This window comes from Oncorhynchus tshawytscha, linkage group LG10 (assembly GCF_018296145.1).
Source record: "Oncorhynchus tshawytscha isolate Ot180627B linkage group LG10, Otsh_v2.0, whole genome shotgun sequence".
Lineage (NCBI taxonomy): Eukaryota > Metazoa > Chordata > Actinopteri > Salmoniformes > Salmonidae > Oncorhynchus > Oncorhynchus tshawytscha.
Genome location: NC_056438.1, coordinates 34,763,660 through 34,786,016, shown reverse-complemented (window position 1 = coordinate 34,786,016; position 22,357 = coordinate 34,763,660). Strand labels below are relative to the sequence as shown.

General features: G+C 47.6%; 2 non-coding genes and 1 pseudogene across 2 annotated transcripts; all 3 read left to right on the top strand.

The window, feature by feature from the left end:
* The first annotated feature begins 19,309 nt into the window (after nt 1–19,309).
* Nucleotides 19,310–19,499, top strand: LOC112247807. Its single transcript, XR_006084480.1, has one exon. It is a non-coding gene; the product is annotated as a U2 spliceosomal RNA (small nuclear RNA).
* Nucleotides 19,500–19,951: 452 nt separating this feature from the next.
* On the top strand, nt 19,952–20,068 carry LOC112241522. Its single transcript, XR_002952306.2, has one exon. It is a non-coding gene; the product is annotated as a U5 spliceosomal RNA (small nuclear RNA).
* A 239-nt stretch (nt 20,069–20,307) lies between these two features.
* LOC121847665 lies at nt 20,308–20,510 on the top strand (annotated as a pseudogene).
* Nucleotides 20,511–22,357: the final 1,847 nt, after the last annotated feature.

Below are 22,357 nucleotides of genomic sequence, written 5' to 3'. Positions count from 1 at the left end.
ACTGCCTTCACAGAACCGCGCAAACTGGTTTTAACCATAATTTTAAAAGGAGTGGGAGGCCCTGGTGCACAACTGAGCAAGAGGACAAGTACATTAGAATGTCTAGTTTGAGAAACAAACACCTTACAAATCCTCAACTGGCATCTTCATCAATCAAATCAAATTGATTTATAAAGCCCTTCTTGTATCAGCTGATGTCACAAAGTGCTGTACAGAAACCCAGCCTAAAACCCCAAACAGCAAGCAATGCAGGTGTAGAAGCACTTTGGCTAGGAAAACTCCCTAGAAACACCAGAACCTAGGAAGAAACCAGGCTATGAGGGGTGGCCAGTCCTCTTCTGGCTGTGCCAGGTGGAGGTTTTAACAGAACATGGCCAAGATGTTCAAATGTTCACAGATGACCAGCAGGGTCAAATAATAATAATCACAGTGGTTGTCGATGGTGCAATGGGTCAGCACCTCAGGAGTAAATGTCAGTTGGCTTTTCATTGCTGATCATGCAGAGTATCTCTACAGCTCCTGCTGTCTTTAGAGAGTTGAAAACAGCAGGTCTGGGACACGGAGCACGTCCGGTGAACAGGTCAGGGTTCCATAGCCACAGGCAGAACAGTTGAAATTGGAGCAGCAGGAGTCATCAGGCCAGGTAGTCCTGAGGCATGGTCCTAGGGCTCAGGTCCTCCTCCGAGAGAGAGAGAGAGAAGGAAAGAAAGAAAGACAGAGAGAGAGAGAATTAGAGAGAGCATACTTAAATTCACACAGGACACCGGATAAGACAGGAGAAAGACTCCACATATAACAGATCCTAGCCCCCGAAATATAAACTACTGCAGCATAAATACTGGAGGCTGAGACAGGAGGGGTTTGGAGACACTGTGGCCCTGTCTGATGATACCCCCGGACAGGGCCAAACAGGCAGGATATAACCCCACCCACTTTGCCAAAGCACAGCCCCCTCACCACTAGAGGGATATCTTCAACCACCAACTTACCATCCTGAGACAAGGCCGAGTATTGCCCAAAAATATCTCTGCCACGGCACATCCCAAGGGGGCGCCAACCCAGACAGGAAGGTCACGTCAGTGAGTCAACCCACTCAAGCGACGCACCCCTCCTAGGGACGGCATGGAAGAGCACCAGTAAGCCAGTGACTCAGCCCCTGTAATAAGGTTAGAGGCAGAGAGGGAACTGGCCATGATCATAGGAAGTCAGCTTCCAAACCCCAAAATTCAGTGAACCATGCCCAAATTATATATATCACTATGTTAAGCCCTGAATCAACCTTGAAGGTTTATTTGTCATGTGTTATGAGAGAGAAGAGGGACTCTGTCGTATTTTAATGATAAAAAAACGTTCAAAATGACCAGGGGCGCCCCCTATTGGATGGGCACGTGTGGGGGTTTCTCCCTACACAGCCATTGACCCCTTGCATGGCTGTCCATTTGCAATATGTTTCAATGGGTATTTACCATCATGAATTTGACATGCTCAAAAATACTGCATAAATACGAAATTGACTGGCCCGATGAACTCGGGATGGTCAGGGAGGGATAGTGGTTCCTCTCCATCGCTCATTGTGTTGAATTCATCATGTCCATTTGGTGATATTTAATCATATTGCAAATGTACTGTCCATTTGCAATATGTTTCAATGGGCATTTAAAATCACGAATTTGACATGCTCAAAAATACTGCAGAAATGCAAAATTGACTAAATTGACTAGCCCGATGAACTCGGGATGGCTGGTCAGTGATAGTGGTTCCTCTCCATCGCTCGTTGCGTTGATTTCATCATGTCCATTTGGTGATGTTTTCTCTGTTGAATCTTATTGCAAATGTACTGTCCATTTGCAATATGTTTCAATGGGCATTTACCGTCACGAATTTGACATGCTCAAAAATACTGACCCAATAAACTCGGGATCGTGGTTCCTCTAAATCGCTCATTGTGTTGATTTCATTTTGATTTATTTTTTATTTCACCTTTATTTAACCAGGTAGGCAAGTTGAGAACAAGTTCTCATTTACAATTGCGACCTGGCCAAGATAAAGCAAAGCAGTTTGACACATACAACAACACAGAGTTACACATGGAGTAAAACAAACATACAGTCAATAATACAGTAGAAAAATAAGTCTTTATACAATGTGAGCAAATTAGGTGAGATAAGGGAGGTAAAGGCAAAAAAGGCCATTGTGGCGTAGTAAATACAATTTAGCAAGTAAAACACTGGAATGGTAGATTTGCAGTGGAAAATGTGCAAAGTAGAGATAGAAATAATGGGGTGCAAAGCAGCAAAATAAATAAATACAGTATGGGGAGAGGTAAATTATAGATGGGCTATGTACAGGTGGTGCTTAAAGCTAGTGAGGGAGATAAGTGTTTCCAGTTTCAGCGATTTTTGTAGTTCGTTCCAGTCATTGGCAGCAGAGAACTGGAAGGAGAGGCGGCCATAGGAAGAATTGGTTTTGGGGGTGACCAGAGAGATATACCTGCTGGAGCGCGTGCTACAAGTGGGTGCTGCTATGGTGACCAGCAAGCTGAGATAAGGGGGGACTTTACCTAGCAGGGTCTTGTAGATGACCTGGAGCCAGTGGGTTTGGCGACGAGTATGGAGCGAGGGCCAGCCAACGAGAGCGTACAGGTCGCAGTGGTGGGTAGTATATGGGGCTTTGGTGACAAAACGGATAGCACTGTGATAGACTGCATCCAATTTATTGAGTAGGGTATTGGAGGCTATTTTGTAAATGACATCGCCGAAGTCGAGGATTAGTAGGATGGTCAGTTTTACAAGGGTATGTTTGTCAGCATGAGTGAAGGATGCTTTGTTGCAAAATAGGAAGCCGATTCTAGATTTAACTTTGATGTGAGTCTGGAAGGAGAGTTTACAGTCTAACCAGACACCCAGGTATTTGTAGTTAACAACATATTCTAAGTCAGAACCGTCCAGAGTAGTGATGTTGGACGGGCGGGCAGGTGCAGGCAGTAATCTGTTGAAGAGCATGAGAGCATTACTTGTATTTAAGAGCAATTGGTGGCCACGGAAGGAGAGTTGTATATGGCATTGAAGCTCATCTGGAGGGTTGTTAACACAGTGTCCAAAGAAGGGCCAGAAGTATACATAATGGTGTCGTCTGCATAGAGACTCACCAGCAGCAAGAGCAACATCATTGATGTATACAGAGAAGAGAGTCGGAATTGAAGAGAGAATTGAACCCTGAGGCACCCCCATAGAGACTGCCAGAGGCCCGGACAAGAGGCCCTCCGATTTGATACACTGAACTCTATCAGAGAAGTTGTTGGTGAACCAGGCGAGGCAATCATTTGAGAAACCAAGGATAACGAGTCTGCCGATGAGGATGTGGTGATTGACAGAGTCGAAAGCCTTGGCCAGATCAATGAATACGGCTGCACAGTATTGTTTCTTATCGATGGCGGTTAAGATATCAATTAGGACCTTGAGCGTGGCTGAGGTGCACCCATGACCAGCTCTGAAACCAGATTCATCATGTCCATTTGGTGATGGTTTTTCACTGTTTAAACATATTGCAAATTTACAAAAGTCATCATTCTGACACCAAACCGATGACACTAAACCCACTTTGTCCATCTCGTTTAGAAGCCAACTGTCACATATTTCAGAGCAAATCCAAAATTCACAGAGCCTTCAGTTTAAACCATAATAAAAACATAAACCATGTAGGTACGTTCTAGCTGCGGGTCCAGTTCTGACATTATGTGTAGGCCTAGCTGAGGCGACCCCAAAACCCGCGTTTCGGATCGATAGGTAATTCGGAGCCCGAACAGTGACCTTAATTGGTGCAGAAAATCCACTTTTTCCGTTGATTGCGCTATCGGACAGAAACATTTGGTTCCGTCTCTATGGGCCGAGGTGGTTTCAATGCTCCTAGTCTTGTGACTCTGGGACTTTTCGAAATGGTCAAAATGAATTGAAGTTATTACAAATGTACGAGGCTGTTTCTTGGTCTGAGAACCTTCTAGAGCCACATAACTCACCGTGCACTATCAACTTGAGCTCTAGAACAGATTTCTAAAGTTTCAGAGCTCTAGGTCTGACGGTTCTTTGATAGTTCAAACGAATGTAACTTTTTCAGGCTCTGTGTGTCTGTCACGTTCTGACCTTTATTCCTTTGTTTTGTCAGGGCGTGAGTTGGAGTGGGCAGTCTGTTCGTTTTTCTATATTTTCTATTTCTGTGTTTGGCCCTCAATCAGAGGCAGCTGTCTATCGTTGTCCCTGATTGAGAACCATATTTAGGTAGCTTGTTTTCCTTTGTGTTTTGTGGGTGGTTATTTTCAGTCTTTGTGTGTCTGCACCAGATAGAACTGTTTCGGTTGTCACTTTGTTGTTTTGTATTTTTGAAGTGTTCAGTTGTTTATTAAAAAAATGAACACTAACCACGCTGCGCTTTGGTCCTCTCCTTCTTCCATCCAAGACAACCGTTACAGTGTCACGCTGTGTGTGTGTGTGAGTTTTTCTTGGAAATCTGATGGGAGGAATGACTGATTTACAGGTCACGAGGGTTGCCTAATCACACATATGAAGTTTTGGAAAGATGTGACCTTTTTAACCCTTCGAAACAGCCCCTGTGACCCCAATTTAAGGCACTTCCAGTTGGCACAGGAAGCTGAAGGCAAACACCAATCCTCGCTGAGGAAGGCTTTTACAGAATCCTGAGTTTAAAGTCTTTACGTTAATAACTGACTGACTTACACGGGGTTGAATGCACTGTTTTTCACAAAATGCAGGTTTAGTATATCACAACACCTTAGGGGATTTTAACAACTTCCGGTTGCTCCAGGAAGCTTAGAATCAACACAGGTAGACCTCATAGTGGCCTGATAGATTGTCATCGAAGACAGATTCATAAGACATTCATAGACTTCAGGTTGAATTTAGGGGAGCAGACAATGCAATCCTATGGGGAGAGAAGTCATTGCAAACTGTTTGATGTAAACACCCGGTTTTCACTGTTAAGGGTTAATGCCACATGGTCAAGGTTAGGCTTGCACAGATCAGGAGGACCTTAGGAACGTTCCTGAGGTTGAATTGTGCTTCTAACCCTAATGGTTCTGCCGCTGTCACCCAAAGCACCTGAAATTTAGGCCAGAGTACATTTTGGGCCTACTGTTTTGCACGGTCGCTGTGGTCAGACTGTGTGAGTGAGCTACAGTCAAGCGGGCCATCTCGTTGAACTCGGCATGGCCTAGAGATTATGGTGATGCCATTGCAGGCTCTGTGTTTTTATGCCCCTCCATCCTAGCTGTGTGTGTGTGAGAGTTTTTTCTTGTACATCCGATGGGAGGAATGACTGATCACACATGAAATTTTGGAAAAATGTGACCTTTTTAACCCTTCAAAACAGCCCCTATGACCCCAATTTAAGGCACTTCCGGTTGTCACAGGAAGCTGAAAGTAAACACATATCCTCATTGGGGTAGGTGATGTTGATGCTATTTGCTTCCATTGCTGTGATGAATTAAGCCTCCCTATTGGGGGATTTCTGCCCTATTTGATTTTAAAGTTCACGTTTCCCCTTTATGATATGAAGGGGACCATTCAATCTTTTCATGTTGATATCTGTAGAGGTACAGGTGACCCTGAACACTTGGCAAAATGACTTGGAGTTGAAATTCGCCTGCACAGAAGCAGTTAGAGCATAACCTGTAAACCCATGTTATCCTTATGGAGAAACTCAGAGGTGTCAGACTACATGAACCGGTGCACGCAGCTAGAATAACTCTGTTTATTGTCCGCCCTGATCAGCCCTTCGAAAATGGCATGTCTCTGTGTGTCCCAGAGGGTGCATTATGTCCAAAGCATCATTAAATCACTACTAGTCAGGCTTCTGGGCTTGCTATTTGCACGGCCGCTGCAGTCAGACAGAGCAAGCTACGGTCAAGTGGAGCATCTCCTTGAACTCGGCACGGCCTAGAGATTACGATGATGCCATTTGCCAACACTTTTAATGTTGATTTCAGTCTGTCCATTTTGTGATGGTTCATCACTGTTTAAACTTATTGGAAATGGACTAAAGTCAGCCATCAAGTCAGCGTCCCTCACTCAATAAGATATCATTCTGACACCAAACTGGAACATATTGACACCAAACCTACTTTGTCCAACATGTTTAGAAGCCAACTATCACATATTTCAGAGCAGGCCCAAAATTCACAGATACTTCTGTTTAAACCATGTAAAAAAATGAAAACACATAGTTACCTTCTAGCTGAGGGTCCAGTTCTGACATTATGTTTAGGCCTAGCTGAGGTGACCCCAAATCCCGAGTTTCGGCTCGATAGGTTATTCGGAGCCCGAGCAGCAACCTGAATGTGCTGAAAATGAACTTTTTCTGTGCGTTGTTACGGGGTCCCTCAAAGAACTATCAGACAGAAACTTGTTTACTCAGAGCATGTGCCAACCAGCTGGCAACTGTCTTCGCTGACATTTTAAACCTCTCCCTGACCAAGTCTAATACCTACAGACCACCCTTAGTCCCTGTGCCCAAGAACGCTAAGGTAACCTGCCTAAATGACTACCGCCCGTAGCACTCACATCGGTAGCCATGAAGTGCTTTGAAATGCTGGTCATGGCTCACATGAACATCTTCATCCCGGAAACCCTAGACCCACTCCAATTCAGATACCGCCCCAACATATCCACAGATGACGCAAACTCAATTGCATTCCACACTGCCCTTTCCCACCTGGACAAAATGATCACCTATGTGAGAATACTGTTCATTGACTACAGCTCAGCGTTCAACACCATAGTGCCCACAAAGCTCATTACTAAGTTAAGAACCCTGGGACTAAACACCTCCCTCTGCAACTGTTTCCTGGACCACCTGACGGGCCGCACCCAGGTGGTAAGGGTAGGCAACAACACATCTGCAAGCTGATCTTCAACATGGGTGCCCCTCAGGGGTGCATGCTAAGTCCCTTCCTGTACTCCCTGTTCACCCATGACTGCGTGGTCAAGCTCGGCTCCAACACCATCATTAAGTTTGCTGACGACAAAACAGTGGTAGGCCTGATCACCGTTAACGATGAGACAGCCTATAGGGAAGAGATCAGAGACCTGGCAGTGTGGTGCCTGGACAACAACCTCCACCCTTAATGTAAGCAAGACAAAGGAGCTGATCGTGGCCTACAGGAAAAGGAGGGCGGGTCGAGAGCTTCTAGTTTCTTGGTGTCCACCTCACCAACAAACTATTATGGTCCAAACACAGCAAGACAGTCTGGAAGAGGGCCCGACAATGCCTATTCCCCCTTTAGGAGACTGAAAATATTTGGCATGAGTCCCCAGATCCTCAAAAGGATGCATCACTGCCTGGTATGGCAACTGATCGGTATCCGACCTTAAGTCACTACAGAGGGTAGTGCGTATGGCTCTGTACATCACTGGGGCCAAGCTTCCTCACATCCAGGACCTCTATACTAGGTGGTGTCAGAGGAAGGCCCTAAAAATTGTGAAAGACTCCAGTCACCCATGTCATAGACTGTTCTCGACAGCGGTACTGAAGTGCAAAGTCTAGGTCCAAAAGTACTCCTTAACATACAGTGCCTTGCGAAAGTATTCGGCCCCCTTGAACTTTGCGATCTTTTGACACATTTCAGGCTTCAAACATGAAGATATAAAACTGTATTTTTTTGTGAAGAATCAACAACAAGTGGGACACAATCATGAAGTGGAACAACATTTATTGGATATTTCAAACTTTTTTAACCAATCAAAAACTGAAAAATTGGGCGTGCAAAATTATTCAGCCCAGCAAACTCTCTCCAGAAGTTCAGTGAGGATCTCTGAATGATCCAATGTTGACCTAAATGACTAATGATGATAAATACAATCCACCTGTGTGTAATCAAGTCTCCGTATAAATGCACCTGCACTGTGATAGTCTCAGAGGTCCGTTAAAAGCGCAGAGAGCATCATGAAGAACAAGGAACACACCAGGCAGGTCCGAGATACTGTTGTGAAGAAGTTTAAAGCCGGATTTGGATACAAAAAGATTTCCCAAGCTTTAAACATCCCAAGGAGCACTGTGCAAGTGATAATATTGAAATGGAAGGAGTATCAGACCACTGCAAATCTACCAAGACCTGGCCGTCCCTCTAAACTTTCAGCTCATACAAGGAGAAGACTGATCAGAGATGCAGCCAAGAGGCCCATGATCACTCTGGATGAACTGCAGAGATCTACAGCTGAGGTGGGAGACTCTGTCCATAGGACAACAATCAGTCGTATATTGCACAAATCTGGCCTTTAAGGAAGAGTGGCAAGAAGAAAGCCATTTCTTAAAGATATTCATAAAAAGTGTTGTTTAAAGTTTCCCAGGTGGCTTGTGGCAGACACACCAAACATGTGGAAGAAGGTGCTCTGGTCAGATGAAACCAAAATTGAACTTTTTGGCAACAATGCAAAACGTTATGTTTGGCGTAAAAGCAACACAGCTCATCACAATGAACACACCATCCCCACTGTCAAACATGGTGGTGGCAGCATCATGGTTTGGGCCTGCTTTTCTTCAGCAGGGACAGGGAAGATGGTTAAAATTGATGGGAAGATGGATGGAGCCAAATACAGGACCATTCTGGAAGAAAACCTGATGGAGTCTGCAAAAGACCTGAGACTGGGACGGAGATTTGTCTTCCAACAAGACAATGATCCAAAACATAAAGCAAAATCTACAATGGAATGGTTCAAAAATAAACATATCCAGGTGTTAGAATGGCCAAGTCAAAGTCCAGACCTGAATCCAATCGAGAATCTGTGGAAAGAACTGAAAACTGCTGTTCACAAATGCTCTCCATCCAACCTCACTGAGCTCGAGCTGTTTTGCAAGGAGGAATGGGAAAAATTTCAGTCGATGTGCAAAACTGATAGCGACTTACAGCTGTAATCGCAGAAAAAGGTGGTGCTACAAAGTATTAACTTAAGGGGGCTGAATAATTTTGCACGCCCAATTTTTCAGTTTTTGATTTGTTAAAAAAGTTTGAAATATCCAATAAATGTTGTTCCACTTCATGATTGTGTCCCACTTGTTGATTCTTCACAAAAAAATACAGTTTTATATCTTTGTTTGAAGCCTGAAATGTGGCAAAAGGTCGCAAAGTTCAAGGGGGCCGAATACTTACGTAAGGCACTGTATTCTACCCCCAAGCCATAAGACTGCTTAACAATTAGTAAAATGGCCACCCAGACTATTTGCATTAACCCAACCCCCCCTTTGTTTTTACACTGCTACTACTTGCTGTTTATTATATATGCATAGTCACTTTACCCCTACCTACAGTGGGGCAAAAAAGTATTTAGTCAGCCACCAATTGTGCAAGTTCTCCCACTTAAAAAGATGAGAGAGGCCTGTAATTTTCATCATAGGTACACTTCAACTATGACAGACAAAATGAGAAAATCACTTGTATGATTTTTAATGAATTTATTTGCAAATTATGGTGGAAAATTTGGTCAATAACAAAAGTTTGTTAAATACCCTTTGTTGGCAATGACAGAGGTCAAACACTTTTCTGTAAGTCTTCACTAGTTTTTCACACACTGTTGCTGGTATTTTGGCCCATTCCTCCATGCAGATCTCCTCTAGAGCAGTGATGTTTTGGGGCTGTTGCTGGGCAACACGGACTTTCAACTCCCTGCAAAGATCTGGAGACTGGCTAGGCCACTCCAGGACCTTGAAATGCTTCTTACAAAGCCACTCCTTCGTTGCCCGGGCGGTGTGTTTGGGATCATTATCATGCAAAAGACTCAGCCACGTTTCATCTTCAATGCCCTTGCTGATGGAAGGAGGTTTTCACTCAAAATCTCACGATACATGGCCCCATTCATTCTTTCCTTTACACGGATCAGTCGTCCTGGTCCCTTTGCAGAAAAACAGCCCCAAAGCATGATGTTTCCACCCCCATGCTTCACAGTAGGTATGGTGTTCTTTGGATGCAACTCAGCATTCTTTGTCCTCCAAACACGACGAGTTGAGTTTTTACCAAAAAGTTCTCTATTTTGGTTTCATCTGACCATATGACATTCTCACAATCTTCTTCTGGATCATCCAAAAGCTCTCTATCAAACTTCAGATGGGCCTGGACATGTACTGGCTTAAGCAGGGGGACACGTCTGGCACTGCAGGATTTGAGTCCCTGGTGGCGTAGTGTGTTACTGATGGTAGGCTTTTTTACTTTGGTCCCAGCTCTCTGCAGGTCATTCACTAGGTCCCCCCGTGTGGTTCTGGGATTTTTGCTTACCGTTCTTGTGATCATTTTGACCCCACGGGGTGAGATCTTGCATGGAGCCCCAGATCGAGGGAGATTATCAGTGGTCTTGCATGTCTTCCATTTCCTAATAATTGCTCCCACAGTTGATTTCTTCAAACCAAGCTTCTTACCTATTGCAGATTCAGTCTTCCCAGCCTGGTGCAGGTCTACAATTTTGTTTCTGGTGTCCTTTGACAGCTCTTTGGTCTTGGCCATAGTGGAGTTTGGAGTGTGACTGTTTGAGGTTGTGGACAGGTGTCTTTTATACTGATAACAAGTTCAAACAGGTGCCATTAATACAGGTAACGAGTGGACAGAGGAGCCTCTTAAAGAATAAGTTACAGGTCTGTGAGAGCCAGAAATCTTGCTTGTTTGTAGGTGACCAAATACTTATTTTCCACCATCATTTGCAAATAAATTCATTAAAAATCCTACAATATGATTTTTGGGATTTTGTTTTCTCATTTTGTCTGTCATAGTTGAAGTGTACCTATGATGAAAATTACAGGCATCTCTCATCTTTTTAAGTGGGAGAATTTGCACAATTTGTGGCCCCACTGTATATAGAGTACAGGGAACATAATCACTATGTTGCAGTGGTGAAGGGCTGTTCCATTCCATGTTTATGTAAAAAACATATCACACACAGTATAGCCAATGTGTACTTTACACATTTCATTACAGATATTTTTATATATTGCAAATAAAATAAGAAAGTCAAAACAAAAATCTCAAGTGAATAATATTTGATATTATTAATTTCAAACAATGACATTAGCATTAGAATTTACCAATCCAGCATGGCATCCCCACCATGCAGAAACATGTCTTCCGCCTGGGAGTCAAAACTAGCTTCGCTGAAAGATTCATCTTCCTGAAGCAACTCGGTCTCGCTGTATCTATCTATTTCCTCTACAATTTGGGTTAAATCTGTATACCTAGGCTTTGTTTTTGCTTTTCCTGATTTATTCACCATATTTTAAATGTATAAACTTGTTGAAAATGCTAGTCGGATTTGCAATGGCGAATTAACCTCTTTTATGCCAGAGTTTACGACAAAGGCTGGTCTTCAAACGTATAACCATTACATATTGCCGTTTACCTCAGATCATTGGCTATCTTCCAAGCTAGATTTCAAGATGATCAGTTGTCATTGTGCCCAAATACAGTCAATCAACAATAGACTGGTCCTACCATTGGTGTGCAATGATGTCATTGATTGGTGTCTTCAAATCGGTTTGTTTCGGTCAATACGTCCCGGGAAATGAACCATCAAGTATGGTGGTATTAGTAACAACCAGAGGATTGCAATGAAACCAACCATGACTGGATAAGCGTTTGTTTAGTGTGTGTAATTACCATGAACGCATTGTCCAAAGTTGAATGAGATGGAAATCACAACGCAGCGGTTTACAAATGTTTCATGTTAGGCTATAAAAATGGATGTTATCAAACAAAACGAACATTCACTGTGTAGTTAGGACACTTGGCATTGCCACCAGAGGAAGATCTTCAATGGTAAGCAATTTATTTTACTGTTATTTCTGACTTTCTTGACGCTAATGCTTGGTTGGAAAATGCTAGTAATACTTGTGTGTGCGTGGCGCCATCCTCAGAAAATAGCATGTTTGCTTTCGCAGGATTTTTGGAATCTGACACAGCGGCTGGATTAATAAGACGTTCATCTTTTAAATGATGTAAGAATGTTTACTATAACAAATGGTGCATTTAGAATGTTAGCTCTCTGCAGTTTCACTGGATGTTGGCCTGGTGAGATGTTAGCGTCTCACCTACCCTAGAGAGGTTAAGTGGGTGATACGTTTTTGAAAAAAAATGTCAAATTTTACTCTTGGGTCTTGACTTGTGTTACATATGAAAAATTACGGTGGAGCGCACTCGCCATCTATTGGATTTTTGCAGTGTTACACTTGGCATTCAACTTTGAATGAAACAACGTCCTATTGAGTGGTATTGTGTATATGTTTCGTACGGTGCCAATATGATCCCATTAATGTTTTCTATTTCAGGGGGGTGTTCCCTTACCAGTATAAATGACTACTGTGATGTCAGAGTTCTGTTCAACTGAAAACTAACTTCGCAACAAGATTTGATGAGTTTAGTCTCCCCACAAAGGTGATGCAGTTTGTTAGGGATCCTTTCTTTACCGATGCGAGGGGGAGACTTCTCTGCGAATGCTATGGTGCCAATGTCACATGACAAGGGTTCCCTCTACCTAGAGTTCAGAGACGTGCAAGCATCTTATGAGACAGGCACTTCAGTCTGTGGGCTGTGCAAAGTTTTGGACTGAGCATATTATTGCAGAATCATTTCCAAACAGACGCGTGTAAATCCAGCTTCTCTCACATGAAAACAAACAGTTTCTTCCTGTCAAATGTGAATCTTCAGATTCCCATCTCCCTCACTAGCTTTAAGAACCAGCTGTCAGCAGCTCACAAATCACTGCACCTGTTCATAGCCCATCTGTATACAGCCCATCTATCTACCTCATCCCCATACTGCATTTATTTATTTAGCTCCTTTTGCACCACAGTATCTCTACTTGAACATCCATCTTTTGCTCATCTACCATTCCAGTGTTTAATTGCCATATTGTAATTACTTCGCCACCATGGCCTATTTATTGCCTTAACTCCCTTATTTGACCTAATTTGCACTCACTGTATATAGACTTTTTTTTCTTCTGTATTATTGACTATGTTTTGTTCATTCCATGTGTAACTCTGTGTTGTTGTATGTGTCGAACAGCCTCATGTGGGCTGGTAAAATGCAGGTTTTGCATGTCGGAGGAACATGAGGCCGAAGTCGTTTTGGAGGAGAGCGCCTTGGTGGAGTTGGAGGTGGTCCCGGAGACCCAGATGTCAACAGGTAGTCAATCCATCAGTAGGCCGCAGGGAGAGGTTGGAGGAGCAACGGGAGAGTTGGGCTCATCTCTCGACTAAGTATATATCGATGAAGAGGCATTCGGGGCCCTCGTGGGGGAGATGGAGATTGTGGAGGAGCTCCAAGTCTCACAAACAAGGACAGCGGAATGGGGGTCCATCTCACCCTTACCTGCCACTCCAAGAACGAAGAGGGACGCCTCCACAGCCCAGCAGGCCCTGCAGGAGCCAGGGCTGTTTGTGCACTCGGGTGAGGCCCGGAGGAAGAAAAAGAAGAGGCTTTCCTTCGAGATGGGCGATGGCCAGAGTGGGCTGGGAGGGGTGGGGGTGTGAGAGCGATTGGGGACAGTGCCACAGAGGTGGCCCCCCAGTCACCGCGGGTATCATCTCTCCCACTCATCCCGATGGACATAGATCTGGTGGCCCCTGCGCTGTGTATGCCCGATGGAGATGGGGTGTTCCAGGCTTTTTCTGGGACGCCGGGACCCCCCCATCCACAACCCCAACCCCTTCCCTGCATCTTGGGCTTCTCAGAAGGGGGATGCAGTGGATGGGGAGGCCTCAGAGGTAAGGGGTCAAGAGCCCTTGACCGTGAATGTACGAGGGGTTGGGGAGATGGTCAGTACTACCGAGATATCTCTCCAGCTCTTCCAGATGGACAAGAACATGTCGTCCCCGGGGCTGTTTTTGCCATATGGGGATGGGGTGTCTCAGGCTAGTTCTGGGACGCCGGGACCCCCCATCCCCAACCCCTTCCCCGCATCTTTGGGTTCTCAGGGGGGCGGAATGGGGGGTGGGAAGGCTGGGGGGGCCTCGGAGACTGCTGGTCCAGCGTCCAAGTTCGACAAGGACCTTTACCCACCGGACAGAGTGAGTACTTGAACCCTGCACCTGGTTGACTTTTTAATTGTGCAACCATGGCAGAGATTCAAATAATGACTATGAATGTTCGGGGTCTAAGGGACACTGTAAAAAGAACTGCTGTTTTTAGTTGTTTATCAAACATATGTTTTACCTTTTGTTTCTTGCAGGAGGTACATTTAAGGGATGGGGGGGACGTAGAGCAGTTTACAAAAGAGTGGGTAAAAGGGAAGTCTGTGTGGAGTGTGGGGGGTGTCCACTCATCAGGGGTTGGGATTTTGTTTGGGACACGGGAGGTGAGGGTGGAAGGCACGTACGTTGCGATGCAGGGGAGGGTTTTGGGGGTGGACATAGCGTTAGGGGATTTTAGACTTAGGATTATAGGGGTATACGGGCCACAGACGGTGCCAGAGAGAAGGGAGATGGTAGAGAGTCTGGCACCTCTGTGTGCCACAAACAGAGTTTTGGTAGTGGGAGGGGATTTTAATGTAGATTTAGGAGGGGTGGGAGATGGTAGCAACCTCTGACTTCCATATGACATTTCTGTCTCCAAGGGAACATGATGGAGGGGGGTTTTGATGTGACCCTCTACACCGAAGAGCAGCACGAGGAGACGATGAAGAGGATAAAAGAAGTGGGAGATGCGAAGCCGATGGGCCATTATGCAGTCACCAGCCTGGCTAAGAATAATTTCAGGGTGGTGACTGTAAATATGTATAACCCCCACGTAAAAGATGTGAGGGCCTTCCTGGGGAGATATATGGAAAACATCTCCTCGGCAAGGCTTGTCAGGGATTCTCTCGGATTCTGGAATGGGAGGAGAAGCTTCCAGGCTCTCCTTAAAGAAGACCCCAAAGGCCTGGGGGGGTTACCTCCATCCCCCTGCAATGTTCTCCCTGGGGGCTGACAGGGGGACTTTGCATTATGCCCGTCAGCCTCCTTTCTGCAGGCGGTGTATGGCCTACGGGCATACCATGGCCTCGTGCGGTGACATCAGGAAGTGCAGGATATGCGGATCAGGTGAGCACGAGGCTAGGGCCTGTGCCGAGCCCAAGGTGTGCCACGGCTGTGGCTCGCCAGAGGTCGTACGTGGCTGCAGCTGGAGGGGGAGTAGGAGGCGGAGGAAGAGGAGGCCCGGAGACAAAAACAGGCCCAGAAGAAAGAACAGCACAGGAGGAGGAGAAAAAGGGGGCAACGGGAGGAGAGGTGCAAAGGGTTGAGAAGGACGGAGCTGAAAAAGAGGGAGTGGAGAGGCAGGAGACGGAGGACGGAACGGTGAAGGAAAAGGAGAGAAGAGAAGACTGGAGCAGATAGGGAAGATGGAAGGAAGGAAGGAGTTGGGGTGTGATCTGGTGGAACAAATGAGGGAGATGGTGGAGGGACTGGCGGGGATGGGGACATGGACACCCCTTTGCCACCATCTCAGAGGAGGAGAGGGAAGAAGATGGAACTGAGGGAGGGGATGAGGGGGGGGGGGTAGCAAAGAGAGGGATGGGGAGGGAAAAGTTTCCTTAAATTCATTGTTTTCTTCTGCCCCTCAGGATTTGGTGGAGAGTGAATCCCTGGAAGGGGCTCGGGACTGTCTGGCTGGGGGTTCTCAACTCCTCTTTGAGGAGATGGGGTCCCCTAGCCTCGGCCCGGAAGCTTTCAGGGAGGGAGAAATGGAGGGTGATGGTGGAGAACCCAGGATGCAGGACACTTCAAGGCCTAACACCATTCCTATTGTTTAGTTTAAATGTAAGGGGTTTGAGGGATTTTATTAAGAGGAGGGTGGTTTTTAATTTTTTGGAAGGGGTGGGTTTTGACGTTTGTTTTTTGCAGGAGGTTCACCTGAGGGATGGAGGGGATGTCATTAGATTTAAGAGAGAATGGGATAAGGGAGAGTCAATTTGGGGTATAGGAGGGGTGCACTCGACAGGAGTAGGGATTTTGTTTGGGAACAGGGAGGTGAAGGTAGAGGGCACTTTTGTTGTAATGCAGGGGAGGGTTTTGGGGGTAGATGTCACTTTTAGGGATAGTAGGTATAGGTTAGTGGTGGTGTATGGACCACAGGTGGCGGCAGACAGGAGGGAGATGGTGGACTGTCTGGCGCCCCTGTGTGTTACAAATAGGCACTTGGTGATAGGAGGTGATTTCAATATAGATTTAGGGATAGGGGGGGATAGCAGTGCAGGCGCTATCACCGGGCTAATGGCTTGCCATGGTCTGGTTGATGGCGGCCTGCACACTACTCCGACAATGGCCGGTCCTACATGGCGCAACTCCAGGGGGGTCGCGCGGAGGCTCGACTATATTTTTGTATCCAGGTCTTTGGGTCAGTTGTCTGGACGGCTGTTGCCTGCTTTCTTTTCGGACCACGACGGGGTGTTCCTGCAGGTGGGGTCGCCAGTCTGCCTCTTCGGTAGGGGGTACTGGAAGTTAGATCGGGATGTGCTGGAGGAGCAGGCTTTCGTTGACGCCTTTTTTGGGTTCTTTCGGAGGCTTGATGGCCTCCGGTCCATGTGCGAGGGGGTGTTAGAGTGGTGGGACTTAGTCAAGGTAAGGATTAGGGTCTTTATTATAGGATATTGTAAGAGGAGAAAAAGGGAGGAAAGGAGGGAGGTGGATCGTATCCAAAGGTTGCTCGAGCTCGAGTACGAGGCAGGCAACCTCGGCGGGTCGGTCGACTGGGAGAGATCCACTGCCCTGAAGGCGCAGCTCAGGGAGCTGCAGGAGCGGAATGCTCGAGCTTTCCTGGAGCGTGCGCATAGTGGCTTTTTAGAACATAATGAGACTTGTTCCGCTATGTTCTTTAAGTCGGTTAGGGCCAGACAGAGTAGGAAGGTAATGCATGGCGTTAGGGAAGAAAATGGTAGTGTAGCTAAAGAGCCGGAGGAGATGGTCAGAGTGACCACTGACCATTTCCGAGGTTTCTTTAAGGAGAGGGATGTAGATGTAGAGCAGGGAAGTGTGTTTTTAGAACACTTGTCCCGGCGATTGCCGGAGGACATTAGAGAAGTGATGGAGGCCCAGATCTCCCTCGAAGAGGTTGAGAGCGCCCTCAGGAGGATGGGTAAAGGGAAGGTGCCTGGGATGGATGGTCTACCGGCCGAGTTTTACCTCAAGTTTTGGGGCATACTTGGACCAGTAGTACTCGAAGTCTTGAAGGCCATCCTTGAGACAGGGGTCCCAGGGGGATCAATGGCTGTTGGTGTGCTGTCACTTCTTTATAAGAAGGGGGAAGCACAGACCTTGGCAACTGGCGGCCATTGACCATGCTGTGTGTAGACTACAAGTTGCTTGCAAAGGTCCTAGCGGATCGGTTGCGCACAGCCCTTCCCTACGTTGTCCATGAGGATCAGACGTGCGGGGTAGAGGGTCGCTCTATCAGGTGGAACCTGCAGTTGGTCAGGGACTCCATCGCTTGGGTAGAAGATAGAGGGCTGCCTTTAATGGTAGCAGCGCTAGATCAGGCGAAAGCCTTTGATCGCGTGAATAGATCCTTTCTTTACAGGGTGTTAGGTAGGTTAGGATTTGGGGAGAAGTTTATAGGATGGATCCGTACTTTATATGTCGGAGCGGGGAGCCGAGTTAGTGTAAATAGTCACTTAGGTGACGTTTTTGACCTCTCGTCTGGGGTCAGGCAGGGGTGCCCGCTCTCGGCTCTCCTCTTCGTTCTGTACATGGAGCCTCTGGGGGCTGCCATTAGGGCAGACACAGGGGTGGAGGGCTTGTTGATCCCTGGGAGCGGTGGGCTGCGTGTTAAGATGACGCAGTACGCCGACGACACTTCCTTGCTGCTTTGCAAGGACTCGTGCTTGACAAGGTCCCTTGCCATCATTGGGGATTTCACCCGAGCGTCGGGGGCGGTTCTGAATCACGCAAAGTCTTCCGTTAAATTTTTCGGAAGATGGCGCGGTAGGACGGATGTGCCCGGGGGGTTATCTCTCTGTGAGGGGGCCCTGAGGATTCTCGGGGTCCATTTTGAGACCTCCGGCTCAGCGACGCTGAACTGGAACATGAGTATCGCAGTGGTTCAGAGGAAGCTAGCAATGTGGAAGGCTAGGTCTTTGTCTTTTATAGGTAAGGTCCTGGTCCTAAAGGTGGATGTATTGCCATCTCTTTTGTACTTGGCGTACATCTACCCATTGCCGGCTTGTCTGAGAAGGTCTCTAGTGAGGCTTGTGTTTCAGTTTATGTGGGGTGGCAGGTACGAGTGGGTCGCCAGGGCGCATGCTCTGTCCCATCGGGGAGGGAGGTAGGGGGGTACCACATCTCCCCCTCAAGCTGGACGCAATTTTTGTTTCTTTCTTGTTGAGGGAGCTTGCTCAGCCAGTTATACACCCGTCCGGTTACCTCCTGCGGGTGTTCTTCTCGTATCAGGCGAGAAGCGTAATGGTGTGGTCTAACGCGGGTCCTCGGGCGGAACAGCTGCCGTGGCACTTTGGCCATGCGGCCAAGTGGCTGCGTGCGCACCCCGAGGTTGAAGTTGCCCGAGTAGGTTTAGACCACAGGCACCTGTACGAGGAGGTCAGGCAGGCAGGGAGTCCTGCACCTGTAGCGGGCATCTCGTCAGTGGTCTGGGAGGGAGTGCAGGCGCGGGGCCTGGACAACAGGCTCAAGGACCTGAATTGGTTGAGCCTCCATAAGTGCTTGCCGGTACGTTCCATCATGTACCGGCATAGTTTGTCGCGATCCTCCACCTGTCCAAGATCTGCTTGTGGCAGGGAGGAGACTGTGCGCCATGCCTTCTGGGACTGTGCCTTTGCCGGACTAGTCTGGGCTAGGGCACGGGTGCTGCTAGGTTTGGTTAGGAGGGATTTTGTTTTGACGTGGGCTAGGTTAGAGAGAGGCGTAGGGAGAGCGAGGGGGACAAATAGGGACAGGTTTCTGCTCTGGCTTCTCATGAGTCTCTTTAAACGGGGGCTGTGGGAAGCCAGGCAGAATTTAGTTAAGACAGGGAGAGATTGGGGGGTGGAAGGGATAGTGAGGAGGGTGGAAGGTGATGTGAGGGGGAGGATGAAGAGGGAGGAGATAAAGTGGGGGCAGCATGCGGCACGGGAGAGGTGGAAGGGGGTTTAGGGCTGGGAGTGTTAGAGGTAGATTTGTAAGGGGATAGATTAGGGAAGGGAAGATAGGGAAGGGTTAGGTATTGGTTAGGTATGACGGGGAGGGACGATGCTCCCCTGAGGTTTGTTTTTGTTTAGTTTTGTAAAAAGTAATTGATTAAGAATGAATGAGAAATATGATTTTTGTAAAGTATGAATGGTATTGATGTAAATAAATTATTTTTTGTAAAAAAAAAAAAAAAAAAAAAAAAATCTGTTCTTATCAGTTTAATATCTGATACGTCCCCCATCGGGGGACTACATATTAAATGGATTTTTCGAACAGGGAGTCGGAAATGGGGCTTGCTCCGTCCGCTCCACGCATCGACCCGGTATTGCAGTACCTCCGGGAACGGTGCAACACTTTTCTCCTGTTGTCAAGGGAAAAATACTCATTCACAAAGCTATGTAAACAGCTAGCTTAGCTTAGCTAGCTTAGCTTAGCTAGCTAGCAGAAGAAGAGAAGGAAAGAAACATTCAAACTGAAAAAAGGGCGAAGCGCCTTTCAATGGGGCCCCCAGTTTCCCGCCCTTTTACTTAAAAAAAAAAAAAGGATAGTGTGTGTGTGTGTGTGTGTGTGTGTGTGTGTGTGTGTGTGTGTCTCTCTCTCTCTCTCTCTCTCTCTCTCTCTCTCTCTCTCTCTCTCTCTGTGTCTCTCTGTGTCTCTCTGTGTCTCTCTGTGTCTCTCTGTGTGTCTGTGACCTTCTTTTCATCCACAGGCCTCGAAAACTTGGAAGAGTGGGTTCCGGGAGCACCCGCGGGACCCCGGCCTACAGTGCACAGAGTGTGTCTCGGGCCCCCGACCTCTGACTTCCATATGACTCTGGTTTCTCTTCATTACGCACAAGCCTTTCGCCTTTTACTAAAGACTTCCGTGGAGAGGAACACTTACGAGTTCAACGTATTTTTGGAGCGGCTTTGCTTCTTGCAGAGCCCGGTATCTTGTTTCAAGAGAAATTGACATAGATGGGCCAGGATAGTGACTTAAAGATGCATTAGCGACTTTTTTTGACAAAAAACACCTGCCTGTCTGTAGCCGGGGAAACGGTGGCTGGGTGGGTGGGTGGGTGGCTGGGTGGCTTGGTGGGATTGAGGAGCCGGCTCTTGCCAACCCACCCGCTGAGGTCTGTCGAGACCCCGGGGCCCGGCGGTTGCAGGGTTCCATTTGTGGGTTATCGCTTCTCGGCCTTTTGGCTCAGATCAAGTGTAGTATCTGTTCCCCAAAGCCCGCTGAATAGGTCGAAAAAAAGACAAGGTTGTGCGGGAAATATACAATTTTTTTCTTTTCTCAAGAAAATTTTTGGCTTTTTTGGTTTTTTTTTTAACAAGGATGCCCGGATCGGGCTTGCTCCGGTGAGGAGATTGCCTGGAGGAACCTGGATTGGAGCCCACGGTGCGAGGAACAGGAGAAGGAGCCATAGCCATTCAGAGAACACTTTCGGAAGGAACAACTGCTACTGATGGGAACCTTGAAGTTGGAGGTAGGAGAAGTGATGTGCCTCCAGGTGAACCAAGCGGAGGCATCCTTTGATGTAACGCTTCACAAGGAGAAGAAGTTTGAGGAGGTATTGAAGAAGGCGAGAGAGGTGGGGAAGGAGAGGCCCATGAGCCACTACGAGGTGACCAGCCTGGGAAAGAGCAATTTCAGGCTGGTCACAGTCAACATGTACAACCCCCATGTGACTGATGAGGAGGTGAGATCGTTCTTGGGACGCTATATGGACAATGTATCGTCGGCAAGACTCATCAGGGACTCCCTGGGCTTCTGGAATGGGAGGAGAGTTTTCCAGACGTTTGCTCAGGGAGGACCCAGAGGGGCAGGATGGATTCCTCCATCCCCCGGCGATGTTCTCCCTGGGGGCTGACAGGGGAACTCTGTATTATGCCCGTCAGCCTCCGTTTTGCAGGCGTTGTATGGCCTACGGCCATATCCTCGCCTCGTGCGACACAAGGAAGTGTGGTATTGTGGATCTGGGGAGCACGAGGCGAGGGACTGCAAAGTGCCTAAGGCGTGCCACGGGTGTGGCTCATCTGCACACCTGTGGCGGGAGTGCCCGGCCAGGCAGAGGTCATACGCGTCTGCAGCTGGGGGGAGGGCAGGAGAGGGGGATGGGGGAAGAAGAGGAGGGGAAGGACGGCCTTTTCAGGCGCAGACGGCTGGCCCAGAGGGCAAAAAGAAAGAAGAAGAGAAAGGAGTGACAGCGGGAGGAGAAAGAAAGAGGAAGAGACTTAAAGATGCAAAGGGGGAGGGAGGACAAAAAACACCTCCTGTGGGAGGGGGAAACCTGTGGCTGGGGGGGGGCAAGTGGCAGGGTGGGGGGGGGGAGGGGGTGCCTGTGGCAGGACCCGTGGGGGGAGACCCCGGGGAATGGGGGGGGGGAGGGGGGAGGGAGTGGGGAGACTGCATGTCTAATTTTCTAGTGGATGAGATGAGGGAAATGGCGGAGGGGCTAGCGGGGAAAGGGGGTTGTGTCTCCCCGCTACCTCTTACACCCCTTATACCTGTTACACTTAAAAAAAAGAAGAAAGGGAAGAGGGTGTCAGACGTGATATGCAGTGAGGGGAAGGGAGGTGTGGAGGGGGAGGGGGGGGGTAAGCGAGTGATGGGGGAGAGGAGGGTTTCTTTGTCCTCACTGTTCACCGCAGGCCCTCAGCACTTGGAGGAGGGTGAAGCCCTGGAAGTGGATCAGGACTGTTGGGCTGGGAGATCCCAAAACCTCTTTGAGGAGATGGGGTCCCCTAGCCTCAGCTTGGACGCTTTCAGGGAGGGAGTTGGTGGGGAGCCCGAGGAGCAGGGTACTCCAAACCCTAACACCCTACCTGGATCCTGGGTTGGAGGGATGGAGGTGGACGGAGGGACGTCAGGGGAGGAGGGGACGTCCCTGCCGGATGTGATGGAGAAGGGGAGCATCGGGTGAGCCTCCTTTTTTTTTGGGCGTTTTGGGAGTAAGGGGTTTGGTATTGGTTTAATTTAAAATGAATATTTCTGTTTCTTTTTTTAGTTTAAATGTTAGGGGGTTAAGGGACTATGTTAAAAGGAGGGCGGTGTTTAGTTTTTAAGGGGGGGGTGGGTTTTGATTTTTGTTTCTTACAGGAGGTTCACCTGAGGGATGGAGGGGATGTTGAAAGGTTTAGGAGGGAGTGGGTAAAGGGAGATTCATTGTGGGGCATAGGAGGGGTGCACTCAACGGGGGTAGGGATTTTGTTCGGGAATAAGGAGGTTA